Genomic DNA, 7,439 nt, shown 5'->3' with positions numbered 1-7,439 from the left:
CTAATTTCAAAAGCATTCACATTAAATGTTGCCCCCTGTGTCACCAATCATTAACTATATAGGCTGTGGATGCAATGTCGTATTAGGCCCCAAACTATTTTAACAGGTTTGCTCAGTTGACCAGGCTGAACCTATCACCTGCACACAGAGCCATGATTCAAAACATATCCTTGTGGTCTGTAGATAACAGTTATGCCACATGAGACAAAACCAACTCCCTTGATTCTCAGTTGGAGGCTACTCCTGACCTATGCTACTATAAGCATGTGCAAATAAACCAGCATTTTGACATTCCCATATACCAAAGTGTATTCTATATAAATGCCTTTTCAGTGCTCTGGGAGAGATTGTCTTTTGGATGATGGGCATAGATTTGACAACTCACAGGTAAAATGAATGTGTATTATACCAATGTGCAAAGTTTTTTCTTCATTTTCTGAAAATAACTTTTCAAAGCAGATGTTTCTCTCAACCATACAACATACCACTATGGGATAAATCAAAAGCAAAAAACAAACAAACAGAAACAAAATAAACCCCTAAATGACTCAAATGTTCTTCTGAACTCTATCCCTAGCAAAGACCCAGCAGTAATTAGTTTGATAGTTCTCTGACAGAGAAATGCTTTTATATTCAAGGTGCTTTCCTGTGAAATAAATAAAATCAACCTGTTCTTTTCTGATGGCACCAGTCATTATAATGCCTTGCATGACAAGAGCACTATTGAAATTGTTCTCATGTTTTGGTTGTATTTGAATCATTTCTACTGATTCCTCTTTCTTATCCTGACCACCATCCTGAAACTTGCCTCTGTTGAGAAGAAGTATAAAAACGTTCATTTGTACCTTCCATCTTATTGTGGTCAATGAGAATATTAGATGGGCTACTGTTATCTACCCAAGGCCCAAATATACTCATTTCCCAGTTAATGATATTCTAATTTCTGTCACTTATCCAGCATGACTCCCTTGATGCCTTTAAGTTGGTACAGCCAGATGAGATGCACCCTAGAGTATGAAAGGAATTGGCTCCATAATTTCAGAACCATTAGCTGTTCTCTTTGAGAACTTGTGGAGGTCAGGTAAGTTCCTCGGTGATTGGAAAAGGAAAAATATAGTGCCCATTTTTAAGAAAAGAAAGAAAGAGGAGCTGGGCAATTGCAGACTACTCAACCTGATCTCCAATACCTGGAAACATCATGGAACAGGTCCTCAAAGCATCTATTGTGAAGCACCTAGAAGAGAACAAGGTGAGTAGGAATAGTCAGCATGCATTTGTCAAACGCAAATCATGCCTGACCAAACTGATTTCCTCTTCCAATAAGCAGGGATCTACTCCATTTATGATTTCATGATTTTCATGGAAACTGAGAGAAAAGGCATTTCCATGATCACTGTGAAAACTGGTGTTCCCTACAATTTTGCATGCAATCCCCAGGAAAGCAAAACAAAAAAAAAACGCCTTACTAAAAATAAAATGCTAGCTCCTTAGTGGGAGCCAGCGGCCATTGTGGCCCAGCCTTGCAGCCCGCTGGAGTGGGGAGAATCCACCAGCAGAAAGGGGAGCAGCCAAGATGGTGGCCACTCCCTCCACCACTGATTGGCCAAAAGGGCTGCCTTTCATGTGGCCTCACCCCTCTCCACCAACCAGTGTTGAGTGGCAGGGACACATGAAGGTCAGCAAACAGCAGTGGGGAGCAAGGCATCATGGAAGTCAGTCCTCTCAGCCAATAAGCGATGAGGGGCAGGGCCCTCGGTGCCCCTTAGCCAATCAACAGTGCAGGGGGAGGAGGCTCGCTATGAAAATGGCACCGAGCACCACGAACAGCCCATGATTTTAATTTTCTTCTGTACACTTTAAATAGATCCCTAATAATAAGGTGACAGGCCCTTTAGAGGGGGTGGAGAACAGCAGATGTGATACACCTTGCCTTTATCAAGGCTTTTGACACTATATCTGGTGGGAAGCAGGGGTCGAATTGGATGATTTCTGAAGGTCGTTTCCAACCCGACTTTTCTATGAGTCTATGATTTTATGACATTCTTATTAACAAACTAAGGAAATACAGACAAGATGAAAGTACTGGAAGGTAGAGACATAAGTGGGTGGATAGTCATACTCAAGGAGTAGTCATCAATGGTTCACTGTCTGGCTGGGAGGACGTATCAAGTGGAGGTCCCCACAGGTCTGTCTTGGGTTGGATATTGTTCAACATCTTAATTAATATTTTGGGTGTTGGGGTTGACTGCATTCTTAGCAAATCTGCAAATGACAACAAGTTGGGTGGAATTTCAGATCCCCTGGAGTGCAGGGGTAGGATACAGAATGACCTGGATACACTGGAAAAATGGTCAGCAATTAATTCAATGAGGGCAATAATGACAAATGCAAAGTCCTGCACTTGGGATAGACTAATTGCATGCACAAATACAGACTTGGATATGACAGGCTAGGCTGCAATACTACAGAGAAGGACCTTCAGAAGGACCTAAGCTGAATATGAGCCAACAATGTGTTCTTTTTCCAAAAAAATGGCAACAGCAGTCTGGGTTGTATTAGAAGTCTTACTTACAAATCAAGGTAAGTGGTTTTTCTTCTCTGTCTGGCACTGGTGAGGCCTTACCTGGAGTACCATGTCCAGTTTTGGGGCCCAAACTTCAAGAAGGATGTGGAAAATTGGAAAGAGTTCAGCGCAGAGCAACAAAAATGACTAGGGGCCTTGGAAGCAACACTTATAAGGAAAGGTTGAAAGAGTTAGGCTTATTTAATTTGGAGAAGAGAAGACAGAGGGAGGATTTGATAACAGTCTTCAAATACCTAAAGGCAATTGTAGAAAGAACAGAGATGTGCTTTTCTCTGTGGCCATAGGGGACAGAACGAGGAGCAATTACTCCACACTGCAGCAGAGGAAATTGAGCTTGGAGATCAGGAAAAACTTTCTGGCTATGATAGTGGTCAAGCATTAGCACAGGCTACATAGTCAAACTGTAGAATCTCCATCCCTGGAAATTTTCAAGAGCAGATTGGACAGACACCTGGCTAGGATGGTTTAGTCAAAGGCAATCCTGCCTTGAGCAGGGAGCTCTACTAGATGACCTTCTGAAGTCCCTTCCAGCTCTACTTTCCTATGATTTTCTGATCTTATGACAAACTCTATAATACATAGCCTGTGAAACAAGGATACATAAATGGCTGTTCAGAAAACACTAGGCAGAAAAACATTTTACACAGACAATGCGAAGAGGAGTATAAATATCAAGAAATCTTAACTATAAGAACTCTGACTTCATAGAACAATCATAATATGAGTGTAAATTCTTATACAAGGTAATAAAAGCAAATGAAGTATGTATGACTCTGCAGTTCTTAACTTTGGGCAATAATACATACCTAAACACATGTTCTAGAGCTAAGTTAAAGATTCACATAGCAGTGACAAGTTTTAAGTGAGGAGTTCAATTAATTATCATTATTTGTGAATACTGACTATTACTATGAGAAATACAGCTTATTTTAATAATATAATTAGATATCTTAATGTTCAGTTCAGTTACTACTTTTCATTTTTATAAGTGGTTGGCATCAAATGGTATATTTGATTCACAAAATTACAGGCCAGCTCTGTGTGATACAGTATTCACTTCACTTGACATGAGTGGTGAATAAGAGTTCTTGCAACATCTCTATACTGTTGTGTTTGCCTATATCTTGGGTCTCATTCATGTGGATGTGGGCTTGTGTTAACCCTTTAAATCATCTATATACTGTATGCCCTGACTCATAGCACACCTACACTAGTGCTACAGCTATATGTATTTTCCACTAATACGAAGGACATATCTCAGGTCCCTCAATCCCTCACAAACAAGAGCCACTCTAGGAGTGGGTCTTCAGGGGATTGGGGAGAATTTTTCCTTCCTGGACCCCTGCTTAGAAGTGATTTTATACCATGAACACATTCAGCTGAGATGCTTTTAGCTCTGAAAGCTCTTCACTTCTGTCCTTTCCAGCAAAACCTTACCGGGAGAGCTTAGAACAGGGGTCAGCAACCCCAGCAGGCATGCTGAGCATGGCACGCAAGGCCATTTTGCTTGGCACACCACTACCAGCCCAGGCTCTAAGCAGCTGCTGCCAGTCACAGAACCCAGGCTGCTCCCAGCAGGCAGCTGGGGGGCTGCAAGCCCTGTTGCAAGCAGACAGGGCTGTGTGGGCTGGCTGCAGCTGGGAGGCTGCAAACAGCTGCTCTGGGCTCTGGCATTTCAGCACTCTGGCACCTTCCAAGGTAGGCATTGTGGTTTTTTCGGCACTTCGGCCAAAAAACATTGCCTACCCCTGGCTTAGAACCTTGTATAATTAGGTTTTTACACTTTGCCCTTCCAAATTCCCATGTGCATGCTCACCATCCCTGCTAGACCCCTGATATAGAACAGGGAGGCTATTCTGGCCTTCTCCTTTCTCCAGTGCAAGGATCCTGCTTGTGGTAGGACTAAAGGTTCTGAGTTGTTTGAAGGTTGTAGATTAAATATGGATCCACAAGCTGAAATTAGTGAGTGTAAAAACCCATTTTAGATATATTTTTATTCTATAACAATTCTGTTGTTTTGAAGACATCAAGAATTAGTAGCTGATTTAGTAGCAAGGCCCAAAAGCCTCAAATAGTATTAGGGCCCTCTGTGTTCAGCCCTCTTTAAACATGATGAGAGAGAGTTGCTGCCCTGAAAAGCTTTTGATACCAATAGATCAGACAGGCACAGGGTGGGAGGGGAAACAGGGGGACTCACGGGTGAAGTAACTTGTTCCAAGGCACATGGCAGGGTGGGCTATGAACAGACATTAGATTTATCCTGGGAGAAAATGTTTTCTCCCAGGACAAACTGCAATTTTTCAGAAGCTTCATGCCTTCAGAAATGCTAATGGTTTGTCCCAAAACATTGCAAAGTGCATCTGAATGGCTGTCCTGGGATTGCATCATTGGATTAGTGGCAGAAATGTGGCAGTGCATTCAGCCGCTCACTAAACCCCAGTTGGAAGGGGGACATGTGTACCTAGTGATCCCCATGACTTTTCTGTTCTGGAACAAACACAAGCATAACTGGTCCTGGGACAAATACAATGCCTGTTTCTAGCCTTAATGCCTAGTCCTGTATACTAGCCATGGAAATGTTGAGCCCCAGCTCAAGTCTGGGATCGTGCCCAGTATGCAAAAGCCAATAAAGATACCAGGGGTGAAAGTATAAAGAAGATTTATTGCTAGCAATACAAGGTGCAAGCGGAATAATTTCACGTAACAAGCACCCAGATTCTTAATTCTAAGCATCTTTTATACAGGAGTATTGGACCTTCATAAGCATTCTTGTTTGCTAATTGGTTATAAGGGAGTGACGCAAGGAGTTCTTTACTGAGCATGTCTCTATACCTGTGTTTTAGCTATGTATCTCATTTACATACATGTATGTTTCATTAGCATACTTTCTCCCCACCTAGGGGAGAAATTTAAATTTTAATATTTAAATTAGCTCTTTGCCCTAGTCCTCTGATTCTGCTTTTGTTTTCAAGCCTCCTTTATCTAAGACTGTCTCCTCCTTATCATTGCAGATGGGCATTAGTTACATAACAGAAACTTTTGCTTGGGCTTTGTATAGTGGTTTCTAGGTCAAACCTGACAGAAACATGCTGCCTCTCAAATCACTCTATAACCAGACGTATTTTGAACATGATGTCAAATGTCTGAAGCCAGGGGAGAAATGGGATATGAACATGATTTTTTTTGTCACATTTCACAGCTTGCATTCTGCATGACATGCGGTGTAGAAAAGCTGGAACCTCCCTGTGCACTCTGTGGGCTGACAGGTGCTCCATGAATTTTGTACATGCCTCCAGAACTTTGGGTTGTAAGACTTGCCTGGAGGTCTTAACATTTGGAAAGATGAACTAAGAGGAAATTTGCAGGAAACAAAACAGAACAAAATCTTAACAGCCCTTTACATCTTTTTCTGTTATGTTCTGGGTACTTATTTTATTCTGGATGTCATGGACATTCTTGATTCTACTTCTTATTGTTACACTGACGCTTTTCTGTTCTCTCTGGCCTGGAACCCATTTACAATCATCACCATGTTATGGATAAATGCCAACATATCTAAAATCCCATCATACCAGTGCTGCTGTTATCACAATTTTTTTTACATTTCTACCTTTTTAATAGTCACCAAGGAATGCCAGAGCAATTTAAAGACTCCCTTTGGAAATAAAGTCACTGGCAAGTTCTGAGCTTTGCGATGCCCCAAAGACCATACCCCAGAGATCTTGCAGTCTTGTTTGCATGCTACATACAATATCCAAACCTTATAAACAGGGGGCAGCATGGCTTCATGGCACTCAGCAGAAGTCATCCCATATATACTCACTTCTGAATTCTAACATTTGCTTTTCACTGTGGATGGTGCAAATATAGGGTTTCCATTCTCTCTTTTTTTCTTGGTTGGCTGTTTTTTGTTTGTTTTTTTGTTTGTTTTGTACAGGCATGAAAAGCATCCCCACTAATTAAGAATGGAATGCGATGCGGCAGCTAGTAAAGCGACCAAAACGCTGGCTTGCATCCATAGATGCTTCTCAAGCAAATCCCGGGACGTCATTCTCCCCCTGTACTCGGCCTTAGTGAGGTCGCAGCTGGAGTACTGTGTCCAGTTTTGGGCTCCACAATTCAAAAAGGATGTGGAGAAGCTTGAGAGAGTCCAGAGAAGAGCCACGCGCATGATCAGAGGTCAGGGAAGCAGACCCTACGATGACAGGCTGAGAGCCCTGGGACTCTTTAGCCTGAAAAAGCACAGGCTCAGGGGTGATCTGATGGCCACCTACAAGTTTATCAGGGGTGACCACCAGTATCTGGGGGAACGTTTGTTCACCAGAGCGCCCCAAGGGATGACGAGGTCAAATGGTCACAAACTACTTCAAGATCGTTTCAGGCTGGACATAAGAAAGAATTTCTTTACTGTCCGAGCCCCCAAGGTCTGGAACAGCCTGCCACCGGAGGTGGTTCAAGCGCCTTCATTGAACACCTTCAAGATGAAACTGGATGCTCATCTTGCTGGGATCCTATGACCCCAGCTGACTTCCTGCCCTTTGGGCAGGGGGCTGGACTCGATGATCTTCCAAGGTCCCTTCCAGCCCTAATGTCTATGAAATCTATGGAAAGCTGATGGGAACACTAGGTGTATTTCAATGGCATTGCTTATTTTTCATCCATTATAAAAGGTATGTTTGCTTTTGAGCTAAGAAAAAGTAAACAGGATATTGTGAAGCATCTTTATCAATGTTCATTTGTTCTTATGCCAACATGACTGGTTTTCACTCAGCAGTTCTCACACAGAAAAAAGCTCCCATTGACTGCAGCTGGGGTTCTTGCTGTATTGTAATAGAATCTCTTAGAGGTGTTTCTT

The sequence above is a fragment of the Alligator sinensis genome, unplaced genomic scaffold, assembly GCF_000455745.1.
Source record: "Alligator sinensis unplaced genomic scaffold, ASM45574v1 scaffold317_1, whole genome shotgun sequence".
Taxonomy (NCBI): domain Eukaryota; kingdom Metazoa; phylum Chordata; order Crocodylia; family Alligatoridae; genus Alligator; species Alligator sinensis.
Note: the sequence above shows the minus strand (reverse complement) of the source record.